Source organism: Pan troglodytes, chromosome 11 (assembly GCF_028858775.2).
Source record: "Pan troglodytes isolate AG18354 chromosome 11, NHGRI_mPanTro3-v2.0_pri, whole genome shotgun sequence".
In the NCBI taxonomy this organism is placed as follows: domain Eukaryota; kingdom Metazoa; phylum Chordata; class Mammalia; order Primates; family Hominidae; genus Pan; species Pan troglodytes.
In genome coordinates this window covers 50,588,708-50,611,711 of record NC_072409.2, presented here as the reverse complement: position 1 = coordinate 50,611,711, position 23,004 = coordinate 50,588,708, and the positions used below count along the sequence as shown (strand labels likewise).

Here is a 23,004-nt window from a genome sequence, read left to right as displayed (position 1 = left end):
TTGCGCTGTCAGGGCTGTGTGCAGCAGAGAACACCACATGGAAAAAAGATAAGAGAACCATGGCATATCCTTATCGAAAAACACCATGACTTACAGAAGGCAGGGTGTGTCAGCTTACATAAAAATACTCCTTTGGGTTTTGTATTGGACAACTCGCCTGTCCAATGTGAAGAGGAGAAGATAAAGTGGGTGGGGTCTTGAAAGACCCACATCCCTACACCTAGCCACTCTGCTGTCACAGGCAGCTCCAGCCATGGAGGGAAGTCCCTGGGTCCTTTGTACAGCCGCCTGTGTGCAAGGTCCTGAGAGAGCCCTTAGTGATGGGACTGGAGCCCCTGGCTCATAAGACACCAGTGACAAAACTTCAAGTGAGATGAGGGTCATTTCTCCCTCTATTCAAATTAGTTTTCCCTGACTTTCCAACGAGTATTAGCCTAGTCTCATTTGAGCTTTGTTTCTGTTTTTTTTGTTTTGTTTTGTTTTGTTTTGTTTTGTTTTTTCCATGCTCAGTCAGAGGCAGACAAAAAAAGTTTGATAATCTATAAACTTAGAAATTCCCCAACATCTCTATAGTAATCTAATGTATCCCATAGTGATCCGATTTAGCCCACTCATGCATGTTTTTATTCATCAGATACTTGTTGAGCTTCCAGCATATGCTGGGAACTGTTCAGGGCACTGGGATTACAGGGGGGCGGCAATACTGGCAGCAAGGCTTATTTCTTGGAACTGAGATTCTAGTATGAGAACAGGCAGCACACAGGTCAGCACACACACAAATAGGTTGTGGTGTGTGCCCTAAAGAAAACCTACGCAGGCTGGAGGGGCTGGTGACCCATGAAGGGGGTCACATTTGATGACAGGCTTGACTAGCATTAAGGAATGAAGACACACAGAGAGACCCAGAGAACAGATTTTTTTTTTTTTTATCAGACAGTCTCATTCTGTTGCCCAGGATGGAGTGCAGTGGTGTGGTTACAGCTCACTGCAGCCTAGAACTTCTGGGCTCAAGCAATCCTCCCACCTCAGCCTCCTGAATAGCTGGGACTATAGGAGCACACCACCATGCCCAGCTAATTTTTCAATTTTTTGTATTTTGATTTATGTTGCCCAGGCAGTTCTCAAATTCCTGAGCTCAAGTGATCCTCCTACTTCAGCCTCCCAAAGCGCTGGGATTGCAGGCGTTAGCCACCATGTTCATCTTAGAGAGGAGAGTTTTAGGCAGAGAGATTAACAGGTGTGGAGTATTCAAGAGCTGGCATGAAAACCTGTGTAATTCAGACCAATGGTAGAAGACAATGGTAGATTAGACAGGAGAGAGAAACAAGGGTCATGTCAACTGAAGTTGAAAGTTTAAAATAATAGGGGTGATGTGGCTTAAATTGTGTGAGACAAGTGTAAAAGTGCCTTGCACAGTACCTGGCATATAGCAGAGGTTAAATAAATTTGGCTTTACTTTACCTTTTCCATTCTTCTAGCTGATCACAAAGAAATAGCCTCTTGTCCCCAATTTCCAATGTGTAAAAGAAGGGCAAATAGCCCAATAGATGCTATTCTATTTGAGAGAGAGGCAGGTCAGTGCTTTGTTTCATAGTTCATTGAAATATCAGGGCCAGTGTGCTTGTGACTCCTAAGGAGTTCAGCCAACTTTTTGGGTCAAATAGAATAGCATCTATTCTGTGTTACTATATTGCTGCTGAACATTGGTTGAACCTTTTGACCGCCAGCAAATAAAAAGCTATTCATGGACCCATAGTGAATACGGTCGCTCCCTAGCCATGCCCTGCACTAACCAACTTTACCATCGTGTTGAACAAGAGCACAGGATCCTCGTGATTTCCTTTCTAGAGTAGTCTAACAGCTCATCAGGCTTGAAGAAATCTCTGCTGGAACCATAACCCCCTTGCAAAATGTGGGGTGAGGGTGGGGGTGGAAACAAGAAGGGGGGTGAGAGTACGAGGCTGTATTTTACAGCTCTTCCCAGGAACTCTGGTTTTTACTGGACTCCACATGTTCAAGCCCCAAAAGATGGTCACTTGTCACTGACAGATAAAGTGAACAGCCGTGAACAACCGCCCACTGAGGTAGTTCCGTACGTCACTCTGAACTATTTCCTGAATGAATCACTGTCCTACTGTAGAGTCTTCCTTCACTAGACAGCTCAAGATTTCCAACTAGAAAAGTGGCAATCCATTGTTTCTAGAAAACAAATATTAAGAAATAGAGGAAAAATCCAGAAATTAAAGAAAAACAGACTGTTTCTGGCTTAGTAGCATCATCTAATGGCGAGCAGGGGCACTGCAGGCCCTGGACGCACCTTCCTGGCGATGATGGTCACGTCCTTTTTCTTTTGTATGAGATGGGGATCATGGGCTGAGCAGATGCCCCAAAGGTGTCTGCCATGCTGTATGCAGGAATGCTGAGGTTTCATGCAAAAGCGTATGTTGGGATCACTTGACGGGGTGCATGGAAAGTATCCTAGCAGAGTTTTGCTAGTAGAGAATGTGCCCTCCACTAGTACTCTAGAGTCACAGCCCAGATCCTAGCCTTCGGGTGGAGGTGCCGCCCTATGAACGGCCATCAGACTGTCCTATTGTTCAGAGACTCCTTTCGTCCTTACTACTTCATCTCAGGCCTGTGAGGATCTCTACCAAGCAGAGCAAGCCCATAAATAAATAGCTTTGTGCTCACCAATGCATCAGTGGCGCTGAAATAACTGTGCAGTGGACACCACTCTCCCTCCCTCTGGGTCTTTCAGCTGCTCTGTGTGTCCACGCTGTTGTGTGCCCTGAAAGAACTTTGAGATTTGCTGAAAGGTCTCCAGCTGCAATTTCAGACCATGTGGGTAACTCAAATGTCTAACATTTAAATATGGCTGAAAGGGGTCGACTGCTGGGCTGGATGGTGGCAGAAGTAGCAGGCTTTCCCTTGGATCTCTTTACAGGGCAGAGATGACTCCTTACAAATGGCACCAGTAATCCCTCTGCCTCCTGATACCCATCTAACAGAAAAGTGCACCCTGCTCATAAGAAAACCCCAGGCCACATTTGTCTTATGTGACCCTGGTCTCTGGCTACAGCTGACTTGACACAAACTAAGACAATCAGATTTTTTTTCTTCTGGAACTTGCTGTGAGACACAGAGACACAGTGGACTGGATGACAATGCTGGGATGTGAAGGATGTGTCCTCGAGGCTAGGAAGGCAGTAGGTGCTGGATTTCATGAGAGTCCCCTGAAATATTCCAACAAATTCCCTTTCTGCTTCAGTCAAAGTGAATGGGTTTCTGTTACCTACAGCAAAGTTGGCCTTGAGTACAACAACAGATATTACAATTAACATTTTGCAAATGAAGAAAGGGAGACTCAGAGAGGTTAAAAATGTTGCCAAGCTCAATCTACCCCAGTCAGGATAGCATAGATTATGCTGCAGCAATAAATAAGCCAGAAACCCCAGTGGCTTAGTACAGCAAAGGTTTGTTTCTCCTTCCCATGCCAGGCTGATAGCAACAGGGTAAGTGGCTCAGGCCTCCAGGCTCCTGCTGAGTTGTGACCCTGTCTCTAAATGCATGGCTTCAGAGGTGGCTCAGAAGGGAAGAGAGAGGATGAAGGATTGAGCATTGGGTGTAATTCTACCCCCACTCCATTTGACAAAACCCCTGGCCCTCAACAAAAAGCAAGAGAGGCTGGGAAATGTAGTCTTCCGATGGGCCCAGGAAGAGAAATGGGTGTGGGGAGACTGATCTCCACCAGCCTCTCACACAGCTGGGATGGGCAGAGGCAGAACCTGGCCTAAGGCCACCCTGACCCCAGCATAAGGCATCTCGCCAGCACTGGTGCCAGCGGCCTTCTCTGCAGCTCACCAGGACTCCACTCTCCATCATCAGCATCTCCATCCACCTCACTCCAGCTGTGGCTGCCACAAGGAGTCCTTGCACCTCATGGCAGCACCTCAGTGCTTCAGGGACCAAAGGATGCATCTCTTTTTATTTTTCTTTTATTTTTAGTTTTTTAATTTTTGTGGGTACATAATAGGTGTATATATTTATGGGGTACATGAGATGTTTTGATACAGGCATGCAATGCGTAATAATCAGATCATGAAGAATGTGGTATCCATTCCCTCAAGCATTTATCCTTTCTGTTACAAAAATCCAATTATCCTTCTTAAGTTATTTTTAAATGTACAATTACTTTATTTTTGACTATAGTCACTCTACTGTGCTATCAAATAGTAGGTCTTATTAATTCTTTGTAACTATTTTTTTATACCCATTAACTATCCCCACCCACCCCTGCCAATCCCCTCCCACTACCTTTCCTAGCCTCTGGCAACCATTCTTCTGCTCTCTATGCCCATCAGCTCAATTGTTTTGATTTTTAGATCCCATGAATAAGTGAGAAAATGCCACGTTTGTCTTTCTGTGCCTGGCTTGTTGCACTTAACATAATGACCTCCAGTTCCATCCATATTGTTGCAAATGACAGAATCTCATTCCTTTTTATGGCTGAATAGTACTCCATTGTGTATATGCACCACATTTTCTTTACCCTTTCATCTATTGATGGACACTTGGGTTTCCTCCAAATCTTAGTTATTGTGAACAGTGCTGCAGTAAACTGGGGAGTGCAGATTTCTCTTCAATATACTGATTTCCTTTCTTTTGTGTATATACCCAGCAGTGGGATCACTGATTTGTACGGTAGCTCTATTTGTAGTTTTATGGGGAACCTCCTAACTGTTCTCCATAGTGGCTTTATTAATTTATATTTCCACCAATGGTGTATGAGAGTTTACTTTTCTCTAGATTTATACTCATGTATACAGAAAATGCTGAAGATTCCACCAAAAAAACCTGTTAAGATAAATGAATTCAGTAAAGTTGCAGGATACAGAGACAAAATACAGAAATCGGCAGCACTTGTATACACTAATAATGGACTATCTGAAAAGAAAATGTAGAAAAAGATTCCATAGAAAATAGCCACAAAAAAACGAGATGCCTAAAAATAAATTTAACTAGGAGCTGAAAGATCTCTGGTCTGAAAAGTATAAAACATTGGTGAAAGAAATTAAGCGGATGCAAATAAATGGAAAGATATCCTGTGTTCTTGCATTAGAAAAACTAATATTTTTAAGACGCCAGTCCTAACCAAAGCTATCTATAGATTCAATGAAATCTCTATCAAAATACCAGTGACACTCTTCACAGAGATAGGAAAAACAATCCTAAAACTCATATGGAACCAAAAAAGACCCCAAATAGACAAAGCAGTCTGGAGAAGAAGAAAAAGAAAGTAAGCTCCAAACATCATACTGCCTGACTTCAAAATACACAATACACTACAAAGTTATAATAACCTAAACAGGATGGCATTAGCATAAAGAAAGACAAATAGACCAAAGGGACAGAACAGAAAGCCCAGAAATAACTCCATGCATCTACAGCCAACTGATTTTTGGCAAAGTGCCAAGAGCACACATTGCAAACAGGACAGACTCTTCAACAAATGGTGCTTGGAAAACGGGATGTGCACACACAGAATGAAACTGGATTTCTATCCTTCACCAGATAGAAAAATAAACTCAAATGGATTAAAGACACAAATATAAGACCCCAAAATATGAAACTACTAGAGGAAAACAGCAGAAATGCTTTAAGACATTGGCCTGAGCAAGATTATTTTGAACATGACTCCAAAAGAGAATTGAAGCTGCTGAAGCCCTGCTTCCTATGAAATCTCCCACCTACTTGAGGGATTCAAGAAGTCCTGAATTTATCCATGTTGCTATGAGGCCAGATATCATTACAGAAACTGTAGTGGAGGTGTCAACTGAGGGGTCTGAACCAATGGATACCTCTCCTATTCCTACATCACCAGATAGCCATGAACCAATGAAAAGGAAAAAAATTGGCTGTAAACCAAAGACCCAACAATCACCAATTTCCAGTGGGTCTCCTGAGTCAGGTATAAAAAAAAAGATGAGAGAAGGAAAAGGAAACATAATATATTTGTGGGAGTTTCTTTTAGATCTACTTAAAGATAAAAATATTTGTCCTCTCTATATTAAATGGATTCAGAGAGAAAAAGGCATATTCAGGCTGGTGGATTCAAAGGCTGCCTCCAAGTTTTGGGGAAAGTATAAGAACAAACCAAACATGAACTATGAAACTATGGAATGAGCTTTGAGATTCTATTACCAAAGGGGAATTATTGCAAAGCTACCAAAAGGGAAGTCTTGCAAAGGTTGAAGGACAGAGGCTTGTATATCAGTTTAAGGATATGCCCAAAAACATAGTGGTCACAGATGATGACAGAAGTGAAATCTGTAATGAAAATTTAGCAGGAGCTACTGATAAAAAATCATTGGAACAAGTGTCACTGTCGGCAGAAAGTCTCCTGAAAGCAGCATCCTCTGTTTGTGATAGAAAAAATTCATCCCCCGTAAACTTCTCCAGAACAGAGAAAAGTGTAGCTAGAGTCGTGAATATCACTTCCCCTGGTCACGATGCTTCATGCAGGTTTCCAACTACCACTGCATCTGTATCAGCAACAGCAGCTCCAAGGACAGTTTGTGTGGCAATGCAAGTACCTGTTGTAATGACATCATTGGGTCAGAACATTTCAACTGTGGCAGTTCAGTCAGTTAATGCAGGTGCACCATTAATAACCAGCACTAATCCAACAACAGCGACCTCTCCAAAGGTAGTCATTCAGATAATCCCTACTATGATGACAGCTTCTACTGAAAACCAAGAAAAAATCATCATGCAGCCTGTCAAAATTATTACCATCCCAGCTACACAGTTTGACTTTGTCAACTGCAGACAAAGTCAAATTTAACTGGATCAGGAAGCATTAACATTGTTGGAACACCATTGGCTGTGAGAGCACTTACCCTTGTTTGTTTCAATAGCCCATGGTACACCTGTAATGAGACTCTCAGTGCCTACTCAGCAGGCATCTGGCCAGACTCCTCCTCTAGTTATCAGTTTGGTCATAAAGGGGCCAGAGGTTAACTCAGAAGCAGTGGCAAGAACGCAAGAACATGATGTGAAAACTTTGCAGCTGAAAGAAGAAAAGCCGGCAGATGGAAATGAGACAGTTACCCACGTAGTGGTTGTCAGTGTACCTTCAGCTATTGCTCCTTCCTGTAACTATGAAAATGATGGACTAGTGACATGTGAGAAATAAAATAGCAGCTCCACCATGTGCTTCAGGCTGTTAGTGGTAGTAGTGACAAAAACATTTGCAAGGGAAGTCATCAAGAAAAGCCAAAGAGGACTTTAAGACATTTTTAATGCTTATAAGAAAACAATTGGCCAGGCACGGTGGCTCACAATCCCAGCACTTTGGGAGGCTGAGGCAGGTGGGTCACCTGAGGTCAGGAGTTTGAGACCAGCTTGGCCAACATGGTGAAACCCTGTCTCTACTAAAAATACAAAAAATAGCCAGGCATGGTGGTGGGCACCTGTAATTCCAGCTACTTGGGAGGCTGAGACATGAGAATCACTTGAACCCAGGAGGAGGAGGTTGCAGTGAGCCAAGATCGTGCCATTGCACTCCAGCCTGGGCAACAAGAGTGAAACTCCAACTCAAAAAAAAAGAAAAAGAAAAAAAGAGAAAAAGAAAACAATCGAACTTACTGGAAATAAATTACCTGTCTCATGTTTCAGTGGGAAATGAACTACGTATTAAGATGCTGACAGAAAACTGCCTCTTACAGAAACAACTGAACCCGTCAATCAAAAGAATTGAAAGCAGCTCACTATGAGATCAAGTTACACTAAGACTTGGAACACTAACATTCTGTAAGAGGTTATGTAGTTTTCAGTGGGGAGGGGTTGGGATGAGTGATCTCATTGTTACGTATAGCAATTTTTGATGCATTTTATATGCATCCCAGCAATTATTACTGTGTTTGCACAATAATCACCTAACTGGTGCTAAGTGAAGACCCTGCTAATAGAGTTATTTTAGAATGTGAATTGAAGAATGGATCCAAAAACTTCAGAAAGAGGATAGCAAAAGAAAATCTAGTGATATATATATACACATATATATACATATTATATATACATATATACGTATATACATATATATCATATATAGTGATATATATATCACTATATAGTGATATATATATCACTATATATCACTATATATATACACACATATATACATATATACGTATATACATATATATCACTATATAGTGATATATATAGTGATATAGATATATTTATCACTATATATATCACTAGATATGTATCACTATATGTACACACGCACATATATATATATATATATCTTATAGCTTAAGCTAATTTAAAACAAAGCCCTCAGACTTTTTGTTTTCTTTCTTAAAATAAGCTAATGGCTTGTTCGTGTAAAGCTTTTTTATTAAAAGAAAAAATGTAAAAATCTTGTACCTAGCACAGTATTGTTATAGAATTTACGTGTAACATTTTATATGGTAGTTTAAGTCTGTCAGTTTCTTAACTGTGGACAAATTAACAAATGGCTTTGGCCTTTTGCTGTAACATGCCTGTGTCACTCATTCAGCCCTGGCATTTTTGCAGATATATCAGTTTCAGTTCTACTGTCTCTAGGAAGTTTAGGCTCAGCATGAATTTTTGTCAGGTAGCTCTAATACCTGGAGCTTTTCTTTCTTTCTTTCTTTCTTTCTTTCTTTCTTTCTTTCTTTCTTTCCTTTCTCTCTTTTTTCTTTCTTTCTTTCTTTTCTTTCTTTCTTTCTCTCTCTCCTTCTTTCCTTCCTCCCTTCCTTCCTTCCTTCCTTCTTACAAACAGAAATACTAGATATAGCAATCCCACTATTGGGTGTATATTCAGATAAAATTAAATCAGTATGCTGAAGAAATATTTGCGCTCCCATGATTATTGTAGTACTATTCACAATAGCCAAGAAATGAAATCAATCTAAGTGTCTATCAATGCATACATAGACTGTTACAAATGTGGTATATACACAGAATGGAATCCTATTCAGCCACTAAAAACAATGAAACCCTTTAATTTCCAACAACATAAGTGACCCTGGAAGACATTATACTAAATGAAATAAGCCGGACACAGAAAGACAAATATCACACGATCTTACTTATATGTGGAATCTAAAAGGTTGATCTCATAGAAGTAGAAAATAAAACAGTGGTTGCCAGAGACTGGGGAGGGAGTGGTTAACAGGTACAAAAGTATGATTAGATAGCAGGAATGAGCTCTGGTGGCCTATTGTACAGCAGAGTGGCTATAGTTTTCAATAATGTATATTCCAAAATAACTGAAAGAGAGGCGTTTACATGTTATCACTACAAAGAAATGATAAATGTTTCAGGTGATGGTATGCTAATTACCCTGAACTGATTAACACACTATGTATACATGTTTTGATATATCACTTCGTATCGCGTAAATATCTATAAATATTATGTATCAATTAAAATTTTTAAAAGAGCTGGACATGCCCTCCTAAATGAAATTAATGATCCAGTAGTGGGTTGCAACTTATATTTTGAGAAATACTGATTAGTGTTATCACAATAATCATGAAAAGCAGTGAAAGCTAAAATAATGAAAGAAGTCACCACCAAGCCATGGTGCTGGGAGGTGAGAAAGAAGAGGGAGGACAGCTGCTTTTCATCACATGCTCTTCACTCATTTAACTCGTTGTTATGTGAATTCATTGATTTGATAAAAATGAAAAGTACAACAAAAAAGTTAAGCAAGCAAGAAAGGCCTTTAATTCTTTTCCTGGTTCAAGTTGTTCCTGTTGTGGTTTCCACAGCCCTGATTCAGTTCCCTGGGATAAGAGCCTGCCCCTGGGTTGGAGACCCAGCACCTGACCCTCACCTACTCCTGATCTCTTTCAGCAATGATGTATCTCTGTCATATCCAAACTCGCCTCCAGCTGGTTCAGGAACATTCATGATGTCCGCATGGAAGCCAGCAGGACAACTTGGAGTGGGTTCTTCAGCTTGTCTCCAAAGGCTGGGGGCAGAGAATGAATTATTTCAGGAGGCGGATCCTGCTACCTGGCTGACTTTACTACCCAGGTGAGGAGGGCATGCTGGCCTCATGCCCAGGCCATCTCTCCAGTTGGAGGACAGGGCCACAAACACCTCCAGCACGGCTTTGGGGAGGCCCAGCTCCAACATGATGCTGCAGTTCCTCACACTATGTTCTCACAGTCTGGGTATAGGTTTTTTATGCTTATGGAGGCTGCAGGCCAGAAAGAACTCAAGGGAGCCCTTGCACAGGGCATCGTGTACCTCCCAGCCTTGGCCTTCTCTCTCCAGCCTTTCCACTGCATTTTCCTTTTCTGCAACACCCTGCAGCATTCCAGGAAGAAGGTATAAGAGGTGAGGATTCCTCCTGATGCCAGTATTTGATCTGTGCTATGCTTGGAACTGTGTGAGTCCAAGCTTTGTTTTTAAGGGCAGAGCCTGAGTAGAACATGAGGCAATTCTGCAACAGACACAGTGACGATGATGGACCATTGTGTCTGTGGCTGTGATTTCAGTGGAGCCCTTCTTTTGCTATTGCTGGGGCAGTTTGCCATTGCTGGAAAACAAGGGGTGCACACAGGGTCACCAGCCAGCCTAGACCACAGTTGAAAGCTACCAAAGCCACTGTGTCAGCCATAGGCCAAGGACTGATGCAAAACCCTTCCTCCTCCTAGACCTTGATGGGAGACAGTGTAGAAGCCAAGACATCCTGGAGAGACAGGGGCCAGCATCTGGGCTCCACCTGCAAGCTTAGAGCCAGGTGCAAAGATGGGAATCTGCTGTAGGTGGGAGAGAGAGGAGAGTCAGGACCTCACCTTTTGAGAAAGCTCCTCAGCAGCCCACACTTGAGAGAGTCCATAAGGCTGCTTTTCTTGGAACCTGAGTGGCCAAAAAGCCTGAGCTTGATTCTTGGGAGCAGGTTCTGCGTGGGTCAGGGCTATTAGATGAAGAGTCCTCAATGCATATCCTGAGCATGGATGAGAAAAAGCCAGTTAGTGACAACAACAACAACAACAAAAAGTTTCAAATGACTATTCTCATGGTCCGTAACCCCCGGTCTGCAATTATTACTAATGTTGTAGATATGTTTATTTCTGTCTCTAATAAATTGTTTTAAAACTTCAGATAAAATTGATATAACAAGAAGTGCAAGCCAGAACGATCAGGCAAGAGAAAGAAATAATAGGCATCCAAATAAGAAAAGAAGAAGTCAAACTATATGATTCTACACCTAGAAAATCCTAAGGACTCCACCAAAAGAATCCTGAACTAATAAATGCTTTTGATATAGTTTAAGGATATAATACAAATGTACAAAATAAGTAGCATTTCTATTTAACAAAAACAAGCTGAAAACCCAATAAAGCAAGCAATCCCATTTACAATAGTCAAAAACAAATAAATAAATATGGAAGAATACATCTAACCATGAAGGTAAAAGATCTCTACAAGAACTACAAAACACTGCTGAAAGAAATCAGAGATGACACAAACAAATGGAAAAACTTTCCATGCTCATTAATTTGAAGAATCAATATTGATAAAATGGCCATACTGCCCAAAGCAATCTATGGATTCAATACTATTCCTATCAAGCTATCAACAACATTTTTCACAGAACTAGGAAAAACTATTCTAAAATTTATATGGAATTAATAAAGGGCCCGAATAGCTAAAGCAATCCTGAGCAAAGAGAACAAAGCCAGGGGCATCATGCTACCAGACTTCACATTATACTGTAAGGCTACAGTAACCAAAACAGCATGGTACTGGCACAAAAACAGACATGCAGACCAATGGAACAGAATAGAGAAACCAAGAATAAAGCTGAACACCTACAGTCATATGATCTTCAACAAAGTTGACAAAAATAAGCAAAGAGGAAAGGACTCCCTAGTCAATAAATGTTCTTGAGATATCTGGCTAGCCGTATACTGAAGACTGAAACCGGACCCCTACCTTTCACCATATACAAAAAGTAACCACTATGGATTAAAGATTCACATGTAAGACCTCAGAATATAAGAACCCTAGAAGAAAACCTATAAAAGAACGTTCTGGACATCAGCACTGGCAAAGAATTTATGACTATATCCTCAAAAGCAATTGCAACAAATGCAAAAATTGACAAGTGGGACCTAACTAAACAAAAGTGCTTATGCACAGTAAAAGAACTATCAACAGAGCAAACAGACAACCTACAGAATGGGAGAAAATATTTGCAAACTAAGCATCTGACAAAGCCCTAATATCCAGAATCTATAAGGAATGTAAACAATTGAACAAGACAAAATTAAAAACCAAATAGCCTCATCAAGAAATGGGCAAAAGACATTAACAGACACTTCTCAAAAGAAGACATGCAAGTGGCCAGCAAAAATGAAAAAATTACTAACCACCAGAGTAATGCAACATTACTAATCATTAGAGAAATGCAATTTTTCACACCTTTTCACTTTCAGAACCCAGTACAGCTATTGAAGCTTTACAGCTCATGGGGCCTCTCTATGACTGGGAACTCTTAAGAGTTTTAACTCTCAGCCTTGCTCACACTGGGCCTCAAGCAATTTGTCAGTTGCACTTTGCTTTCCCCACCCAGTTGCTTGTTCCTGTGGAGGTCTCTACCTGTGGGTTTCTGAGGCTGTAACTTGTGATTTTTAGTATTACTCTGTCTCTCCAATTATGGGGTCGTGGTTTGCTCCATGACTTCACTTGCCTGAGGGGTCTAAGAAGAATCGTTGATTTTTCACGCATGTTTTCCTTGTCCAGCCACCCAAGAGTATGTCCTTCTCTTGGGCATAAGATCTGACATTATATTTAGGTGTTAATGTGTGGTGAAGAGTGGATCCAGCTGGCATGCTCACAATGACCAAATTGTGTTGATCATATTTTAATCCAATACATTGCTCCACTATTAACTTGCAAATAAATGACACATTTGCTTTCTAGACATATTCCAGGAAGGCCAAAGAAACTGGCTTCTTATCGATATGGAATAAGTCCCCTGGTGAATTTCTTTTAGGATAGACCAAAGCTGATCTAGAACATAATCTTTACATACTTGGATCCTTCCCACTAGACAAGAAAGAACATCTGGGCTGAAAGGCTCCATTAGAAGAGCAATGTGGGATGGTGCTATGCTGGCAACTGGTAGTCCCTGCCCTACATCTTTGTCGAGGACTGGAGCCCGGAGTGGGCCATGGTCAACTTACATGTTGAAGTGAAGACCTACTTCTAGGTGTGCATGTGCTTATTACAGATATGCCAGGTGCTAAGTACCCCAGGACTACAGTAAAAATAAGAATACATGCTGTATCCACGATCAGGAGGCACACAAGCCCGAGCGCCAGCTGTGGAATCGCACAGCCCGGGTTCAAAGCCTGGCTGGGCCATGACCACCTGAATGACCTGCAGAAAGGTCTTAGGTACATTTGTGAAAAGAAGTGGAGATCCCGCCTGCCAGGAAGGGATGTGGTAAGGGGCAGCATCCAGTCAGGTCAGGGCACCGCGTCCTCTCCTTGGAAACCTTCGTAGCGGGGCTGGTGGCCCTAGTGGCCAGGGTGGCCATGTAGAAGGTGGGCCTGGCTCCAGGCGGCATAGAGGCACTGGAGCAGCCCTGGGGTAGCCTGGTAGCATCCGGGTGGCCCCATGCTCGGCTTCCAGCAGGTTCTGGCCCTGTAACCCAGGGGACAGGGCCGGCCAATACAGGGCCACTGGGTGCCAAGGCAGCGCCCAGGCCAGGCGCCAGGCGGGAAGGGCTCTGACATGTCAGCCCGCATACCCCACAGCCCCACAGAAGGACCCATCCGAGGCCACACACCTGCCCCCAGCAGCAGGATGTCCCCAGGTGTTAGAGAGTCCTGCTGGGCCCGGCGGAGGCAGGCGTGGTGGGGGTGGGGCTCTCTCTTTTGCCCTTTTACCCCTCTGGTAGGCGCCCTAGGGCGGGGGTGCTGCCGCGCGCTTCGGCGCGCCCTGGTTCTGTCACCAGCCCCACTGGGACGTCACAATCGCTCAGCCGTCCAGTGGGCGCCTGGAGAAAGAGAAGTGGGCGACTACGGAGCAGCGTCTCCATTACTGACCGTTTTCTCGCCATTGTACCCACACAACTTGCTCTAAATGGGCAATTTATTAAGTATATTTTGTCCCTGTTCCCGCCGCAGGCCCCTGCCGGGCCGTCGCCCACAAGCTCCCATAGCCCGTGAGTCCTCTCAGCCTGGCCCGGCTCACCCTGTGGCGCCCACGTCTACCCCGGGCCCTTTCCGATTCCTCTTTAACCCTCAGCAGAGTCGCGGGCCTTCTCCAGTCAGCTTCTACAGCGCGCCTAGGAGACCGTGTCCTCTCCCGCCAGACACGGGCGCCCCCCTGGGGGTCCTGCCTGCTGTGGGCTGCGGGCTCCCCTCAAGGAAGAAACCCGTGCTGTCTAGTGGCAACTCCATGATGTTGGGACACCCCAGCTCGGTGAGGATCCCTCCTCCCAGCAGCAAGTTCACTCTCCAACTGCCTTCACCACGTGAGCAGATGGCTGGGGCTAGGAAGCTGATTCCGATCCCAGCCAGGCCGCCGAATAAGACCAAGGTGAGGACCCAAGAAAAGCCCAGAGCAGTGATAGAGGAGGAGGGTCAGGTAGAGACCCAGGAGCAGGAGGACAAGAAAAGCCCCCTCTCTCGGCAGGACATCCGCTTCCAGGGCCCTGGAGACCCAGGGAGACCTCAGTTCCTTCAGGTGCAGTCCGGGGCCCCTAGAGGGAAATGTTTATCCCAATTGCTTGATAGAAAATAACTTGACTGACAAGGCCCAGGCGTCTCCAGTGGGTTCCTGCTGGGAAGGCCATGTTGTCCCCAGCTCACACAGCCCAGCTGGAGGGGTCCTTCCCCTTAAGAAGCCTGACCCATCTCCAACAGTGCTCCTTGATCCCGCCCGGGGCTGTTTCCTGCTGCCAGAGAAGGTGGCCCAGGAAGTGCAGGATAAAGACCACCTGCTCAGCTCCCCAGGCTTGCTGATGTTGGGGAAGAGCCTTCAGCTCTTGCATCAAGGAAATCTTTTCCACCCAGAGCTGCCAGCCACAGGCCCCGCAAATAAATTGTCAGTTACAACTTCTGCCGCTGGCCTCTACCCTACAATTAATTGATATGGGATAGAGCTGAGTTGCAGTTAGACCTTCCAGGAACAACGTTTACAGTCATATTTGATGAGTTCTGAGCAGAAGTTCTTATTCTGGATTTTGGGAATTCTCTGGGGGATTCTTGGGTAGACTTCAGGGCATCTGTAAACCCTCTAAACATGTAATGTGTATGTAACATGTATGTTTATCTGCATTTTTCTGGGAAGTGTGTTGATAAATTTCATTAGATTCCTTATGGTGTCTATGATCCCTAATCAGATGCTGAAGCTAAAAGTCAGACGCAGCCTGTGGCAAATAAAACACACAGATGGCTCATGGTGAATGATGGGTGTGAGGCCAGAGGGGAAGGACAGTAAGAAACACCAGTCACATAATTTCGGCCTTCTCCTTCAAACCTACCACAGCCTGGAGGCTCACTCAAAGGAAACAGAGCTGGTTTCTCTTCCCCTGCCCACCACACAGACTTGCCAAGGAGCAGCAGTGCAGTAGCCAAACAGCAGGCGTGAGAGGAGAGAGCTCCTCCTGCTCCCTGACTGGATGCACAGCCAGTGGACAAAGGAGAATTCCCTTGCCCTGAGGGCTCTTCTTGTTGCCTGGGTACATGAAGATTTCTCTGTAGACCAAGATGTGGTGCATATCCACCACCATAGAGCTCACATACCTGACCCCATAGGGAGCACTGCTGTCCTACAAGGCAGAAAGAGAAGAGATAAAATTCAGTGGCCTTCATGATTAGTCAGTAACTGCTCTGGGGTCACACATCCAGTTGGGGTGACCTCTACATTCCTGACCCCCATCCTCCACCCACTAGTGTAGAAATTGAAAAGATTATACAATTGTGCATTTCATTCATTATGAGCCCCTCAAATGTCAACATGTGATTGGACTTATTAAATGTAGGACTACTTAAAGTAAGAGACAATATCCTGTAGCAATCTTAAGAGAGCAGCTAAACAAATAAAGAGAAAGAAAGAAAAGAAGAAACGAAAGAAAGGGAAAGGAAAGGAAGAAAGAAAGAGAAAGAAAGAAAAAAGAAAGAGAGAAAGAAAAGAAAGAAAGAGAAAGATAGAAAGAAAGTCTATATGAACAACCGTTGTTTGGTAGCTCCTTGAAGCTCCTGCTTGAATCACTATGGTTCACAATAGTTTTAGCTTTCTGAGAAGCAGACTTCCTTAAATAATGACTACTCTTCTCTTACTGCATGCAGTGTTTATACGTGGCAAAATCTTAAACACCTTTAGCAATTATTTAAAGAAATAAAACAATTTATTTGTAAACTGCGATTTCACTACTCATACATGTAATAAAAAGGATGTTTGACCAGAGAGAAATATGTCAAAGGTCATGATGTTCCTTAGAGTAGGTATAAGAGGTAAGTCATGACAATATGATTACGTTGCTCCCTGAGGCAGGTTTGGTTTTCCCCATTCAGTGATCCATCTATGATTTCTTTCTCTAATCTGATAATTCTCTGACAGTGCACAGGGAGACAGCAAATTCCTTAGGGCAGCCATCAAGTGTTTTGTGTTCCAAAAATATTTGGGGTTAACTCAGCATGGTATCAGTCATGAGTAATGACAAACAAAGCAAGCTTCAAAATTAGTACTTTGGCAAAATAACCTTTCCAGGCTTTAAAGACCTGAACACAACTAGACTGAGTAATGGATCAAGAACAGAGTAAATGCCAGTAAGATCAAATGTGAACTGATGTCCTCTCAAGGTGTTTTGGTTAGAAACTGTGTGTGTGTGTGTGTGTGTGTGTGACCAACAAATCATTAAAATAAGTTAAGATGGAAACCAAGCCTGGGAAATCTCTGAACAAAGCCAATGAGGCCTCCTAAGGGACCTCAACCTTCCGTGATTTGCAGACATAAGTGAAACCTAACTTGAAGTATTTCTTGTAAATGCCTACACAATACTACAGCACTTGGTCCCTGTAGGCTTATCGCACACTGAATTATTCTTTTTTTGTTGTAATGTCTTGCCACTCCAACCAGACTGCAGCTTCCTGGAGATGGGACCATGTTCCTTATTTGCCAGTCACAGGTGCTGAGTAAATATCCTGCCTTTCCTCTTGTTATGATGGAAGTGGTGTCCGACTGCTACCTAAAGCCCATCCTCTTCTTGTCTTCTTGACCACGGGGTGGTCCATGAGACAGGGCCAGTCCGACCTGAGCACCCCTCAGTCTCCTGGTCTCTCCTGGGGCCCCAGCCTGGCCATGCCTGCTTGCAATGCAGCCTTGGGTGCCCACAGAGGGTACCTCCTAGGGCCCCACATCATAGCTCCTGTGCTGGCAGACCATACCTGACCAGCAGAGAGCTCCAGCAGAGTAGCCCCACAGACATACACCAACCTGCTAATGCCCTCCCCCCATTGCAGTCTCCCCTGTGCTGCTTTGCCTGCACACACTTGCCCACAGCCACCGCCCCATATGGCTTTGCCAGAGCATATGTGTATGGGTAGACCTTGCCCCCACTAATGCCCCACCCCTGTGCCAAGCTACCACCAGCCTGAAACTAGGCATGGAGAATAATGGACACACATCCACCCTGAGTGGTCACTGCCACCCAGAGGAACACACACAGAGGACACACACACTCCTGCACCCACCAGCACCCCACCCACATGCTAACACCATCACCAGTGCAAACACATGTAAGACGCCAGCTGGGGTGCCCTTCCTCCTGACACCATGCTGCCTCTGCCACTGCTGTGAACACCTGCACAGAGGCCGGCAACCTAGCACCCACTAGCACCCCACCACAGTGGACAAGCATGCACCCTGCCACAGCGCCACTGCCACTGCTGCTGGCACATGCAAATGAGGACAGATTCCACTGCCACCACCCTATGAAGCGCTTTGGCTGGCACCACCCATACAAGTGTTGTGACCAGCTATCTGGGAGAACCTCCATACCTCCAGCACAGTGGATTCCTAACCTCAAGGAGACAGGGAACAAAGTCAGCCCAGTAGAAGTCCAGAATTAGAGCATGCAGTCCAGAAGTTGGGAACTGAGCTTTGACCCCCTAAAATCTTCCAGAAACAAAGCCAGTCCACTGAACCCACCTTGTACCACAATCAAACCCTCAAGGTTATCAAATAGGATAAAGGAAAAAAAAAAAAAACCCATCCAAAGGACAGAACTTCAAAGACTGAAGGAACATCAGCCCACACAGATGAGAATGAATGCAAGAAAGTTGACAACTCAGAAAGCCTGTGTGCCTTCTTTCCGCCAGATGACTGCATTACCTCTCCAGCAAGGGTTCTGAACTGGGCTGAGATGACTGAAATGACAGAAATAGAATTCAGAATACAAACAGGAAGGAAGATCATCGAGATTAAGGAGAATGATCTTCCTTCTCCTAATCCAAGGATGCTAAGAATCACAACAAAACAATACAGGAGCTGACAGACTAAATAGCCAGTATGAAAAGGAATGTAATCAACCTGATAGAGCTGAAAAACACACTAATCGCAATCGCAAGTATTAATAGCACAATAGATGAAGCTGAGGAAAGAATCTCAGAGCTTGAAGACTGGCTTTCTGAAATAAGAGAGTCAGACAAGAATAAAGAAAGAAAGAATAAAAAGGAATGAAAAGAAAACCTCTGAGAAATAGAGATTATGTAAAAAGACCCAATCTATGACTCATTAATGTCTCTGAAAGAGATGGAGAGAATGGTGGAAAACACATTTTGGGTTATCACCCATGAGAACTTCACCAGCTGAGCTAGAGAGGCCAATAGAAAATTCAGGAAATGCAGGGAACCCTAGTAAGATACTTCACAAGAAGATCATCCACAAGACACATAATCATCAGATTCTCCAAGCTTGAAATGAAAGAAAAAATGTTAAAAGCAGCTAGAGAGAAGGGTCAAGTCACCTACAAAGGGAAGCCCATCAAACTAACAATGGACCTCTCAGCAGAGGTCCATTTCCCATGAGTCACAGGGAATGATCAACATTCTTAAAAGAAACTCCAACCAAGACTTTCATATCTAGCCAAACTAAACTTCATCGGCAAAGGAGAATAAGATCCTTTGCAGAAAAGCAAATACTAAGGGAATTCATTACCACTAGACCTGTCATCTCTAGGAACTCTGATTTTATAGATCACATCTGGCATTGCACCAGGTGGAATTTGTGAAAAATGTAAGGAACTATTACTGCTAATTAGGCAAGCCTAATGCTCTAACAATTGTCAAAAACAAAAATGAGAACACAAAATACCAAACCCCTGAAGCAGTGTTTTCTCATTCGTTTCCTCCCTCCATTCCCCTTCCAGCAGATTCCTGAAAACAGCCTGATACATATTCCTCTTCCCTTCCAGATATAGAATTGTGTGTTCTTCACCTGGGCTTTTGTCCTGCCCATACCCAGCAGGCACACAGCCCATAAAGCAGGAAAAGGAACCAAGGTGAAGGAGGCAGAAACTCCGCAGCCAGCAAGGAGGAGGTGCTATCTCCCTGCAGGTTAGGCAGCCCTAAGCCCTGCAACCCCAGTGTGTGGGAGGTGAGGGTTCTTCCCCATTTGATTGTTTCCAAGCAGGGTCACGTTGTGGTTAATGGTATGGGTTGGCAGCCAGAATGCTTGGGTTTGAATCCTGGCTCAGCCACTTACCTTGGATAAGTAATTGAACCCCTCTGTGCCTTATCTTCCCCATCTGTACCTGCCTCCAAGAGTTGTTATGAGAATAAAGGAGTTAATACGTGTAAAACACTTAAAACAGGGCTTACCACATATTAATCACCCAGTAAATGTTAACTATTATTATTAAATCCAACTCATAGTTACAATGAAGATCATTATATTATACTGTCCTCTAGTTGCATCCCTTGAAACCACACTACAGGCAGGAAATTACCAAGTCTTCGGGTATTGTAGTTACCTAGCACTTTATTGGATCCAAGATGAAACGCCTTGGCCTGACTTAACAGTGAAGACTAAGGTGAGGATCCACAATTCTATTTTACCAGAAATCCTACTTCTAGGAATACCTTCTAAGGGAATTTTCAGATCAGCAAAGACGAGGTACAAAGGGGCTCACTGCAATATTTTTTTATGGAGTGAAAAGCTGGACACAGACTAAGTGTAGAACAACCTGAGAATGATTAAATACGTTATGGTACAGCAATGTGCTTTTGAAGAATTTTTAATAACTAGGAAATACTCATGAAGTAGATGTAAGTAGAAATGCAGGTTTAAAACTGTATTTATAAGTGGATTACATTTGATAACTATGTAAGCACATTTGCAAGAAAACAAAACCTAGACAGATGTATGATGATGTTCACAGTGGGGTTACTGAGAGTGAAGAAACTTACACATGGTTTTTGTTTACATTTTATTTTTTTGGCACCTTCCATGTGTTACACATGAACAAACACAATTCTTATATTTGGAGAAAACGTTAAGTCATGAAACCAAAACACTTAAATACAGAAAGAATCTTTCAGAAGACACACAGTGAACTACCAGGAACAGAGATAGAACTTATATCCCTAAATTCCTAGTTTTTAAGCCCAGAATGACTCCACGTAACAGATGGAGGTGTTGCTACTCTTCAACTTACCTTTGCTCTGGAAAGGAAAGCTGTGAGAAATCTCTCAGTTAAGGATAGATAGATAGATAGATAGATAGATAGATAGATAGATAGAAAGGAGGATGGATGGATAGATACATACATACATACATACATACATACATACATACATACATAGACAGGAGGGAGGGAGGGATGAAGGGATATAAGAATGGGTGGATGGATGGATGGATGGATAACTATAGATGGGCATAACTTGAGGGAGGAGAGCAAGAGCCTCTGAAGGTGCAGGTTACAATTTGGCCTTGACTAATCACGGCCATTCATTTTCACAACACTGGGGAGATGTTGGCTCCTTGGCCCACATATGCTTGTTAAGAGAGTGTTCTGAGAAACCCACAGTTTTAGCAGACAAAGCCCAGGAAAGTTTCACCAGAGAGTTCTCCACCACAGCAATGCTCTGCTCATCCCTCTCATTAATTTAATAAACAAGGGAATTTTGCAAGAGTTTTAATGGAATATAATTACAGCCCTGATTTGGCTCCTTCTGGCTTCTTTTTGTTTTCTAGTATTAAAAAACCTTTAAAGGGCATCCATTTTTCTTGAGCAAATAACATAAAAAAGACTGCCTTGGCAGGTTTAAATTCCCAGGACCTTGGGTTTAGGGTTGGACTAAATGGCTGGTATAAACCCTTACAAAAGTGTCTTGAGCTCAATGGAGCTTATGTTGAGAAATAAATTTTTTTATTTTTTATTTTTATCTTTTAATTTCATTTTTTTCCATGAACTTTTTGAAGTTCTCTTGTGTAATTATTCCTTCGAAAAGCAAATGCAACTGAGTGAGTGAATCTGCAGGTTGGAGCTTAGATTAAACAAATGACTTAAGAAAGGTTCTGGCCTGAGCTCTGAATTTTGCAAGTGTGATCCCTAACTTTTGCTACAAACAATTTCTCCTGGAACAACTTAAATGTAAAGGGAAGTATTATCTTTAGAAGGTAAATTTTAGCTATAAAAGATACTGATTGCTTATGAAGAAAAGCAGAGTCTGCCATTCTCATACTGACCAGAACTATGAACAGTGGCTCCAACCTCTTTCAGCAAGGCCCCCTGAAGCCACCACCCAAACAGGACCCCATAGAGACAACACTCTCCCTCCGACCCACCTGGGCTTTCTTCACTCACCTCATGGAATTTCTTTTTCTGCACATATTCGGTGACGGCCCTGTCAAAATACTTAGCATTGCCCTCATTCAGGCTGTAAATCTTTCCTTTCTTACTAATCTTGACATCTTTTTCCACCAGTACAAACTCACCGAGAGCCTAGAGAGATGAAGAGAGATGCCAGGAAGAAGAGAGATGCCAGGAAACAGAAGCCCACAGAATCATGAGAAGAAGGGGGCCTGCTGGCAGAGCTGGGGCCTAGCTGTGGTCACTCTGGAGCCTGCCCCGTGGTGTTTTTATGAGTGGTGGAAAGAACAGTGACGATATGGAGCCCACAAAGGAAGCTCAAGCAGTAACATAGCAAGAGGGAAGACAATTCAAAGGGAAGAGGCCCATGGTCTTCTTTCTTTTTCTTTGTGATTTCTACTGTCAGGGAGGCTCCTTATTTATAAAGAACATGACTGTGTTTATCTCCCAAGTTCTCACCCCCAGATTAATGTTTTCAGAAAGACTTGGGCCATCAACAGTTAGAGGAGAAGTTGCACTGATGTGTGAGGGATGCATTTTGACAATTTGTGGTCCAGTTATTTCATTTATGTTAATGATTCAATCTCAGAAACCATTAAAAGTTTCTGGTATCCCAACTACTCTTACCTGGGGAAAAGAGGAGGTTCTTTCAATTGGAAACTGTGTTCACCTGGCATAAAGAAAAAGTTGGCAAAATCTAAAGGAATCCTCAGACTTATTAATAAAATTGTGCCCAGTCCCTCTTATAGCCACCATGGTCAATACCTGCAGGGCATCCCTCAGACACCCCTTTATCTAGTTCTGGTGACATCAGTCACTAAAAGTGTGATCAGCTCACAACAGACACCACCTTAAATGCTGATGTCTCTCTAAGTCACTAGGGGTAAAGTCAGGGCCTGAAACCAGATTCATTTTCATTAATGTTCAAGATTTTCAGAAAGTGAGAAACTCCAAAATGACAGCTTACAGCTAACAGCTAGCCCAGAGGTTCCCAAGGAACATCAGAGATATTCCCAGAATATAAAGAAGGAAGGCCATGCTGTCCATGTCTGAAATAAGATGGTGACTAGGAGACTCAACAACTACACATTCCTCTCTTCTGCTAACAAGACTGACAACTGCTT

The 23,004-nt window shown here is 43.2% G+C and overlaps 2 long non-coding RNA genes and 1 pseudogene across 2 annotated transcripts; 2 read left to right on the top strand and 1 right to left on the bottom strand.

The window, feature by feature from the left end:
* Positions 1-5,712: 5,712 nt before the first annotated feature.
* LOC472976 (ETS-related transcription factor Elf-2-like) lies at positions 5,713-7,195 on the top strand (annotated as a pseudogene).
* A 2,544-nt stretch (positions 7,196-9,739) lies between these two features.
* Positions 9,740-14,008, bottom strand: LOC104007915 (uncharacterized). Its single transcript, XR_682288.4, has 3 exons — positions 13,847-14,008; positions 10,842-10,993; positions 9,740-10,009 (listed from the first exon to the last, which is right to left on the bottom strand). It is a non-coding gene; the product is annotated as an uncharacterized LOC104007915 (long non-coding RNA).
* LOC107976703 (uncharacterized) lies at positions 13,522-22,582 on the top strand. The gene is made up of 3 exons (XR_010148666.1): positions 13,522-14,601; positions 19,481-19,622; positions 21,995-22,582. It is a non-coding gene; the product is annotated as an uncharacterized LOC107976703 (long non-coding RNA).
* The last annotated feature ends 422 nt before the right edge of the window (positions 22,583-23,004 follow it).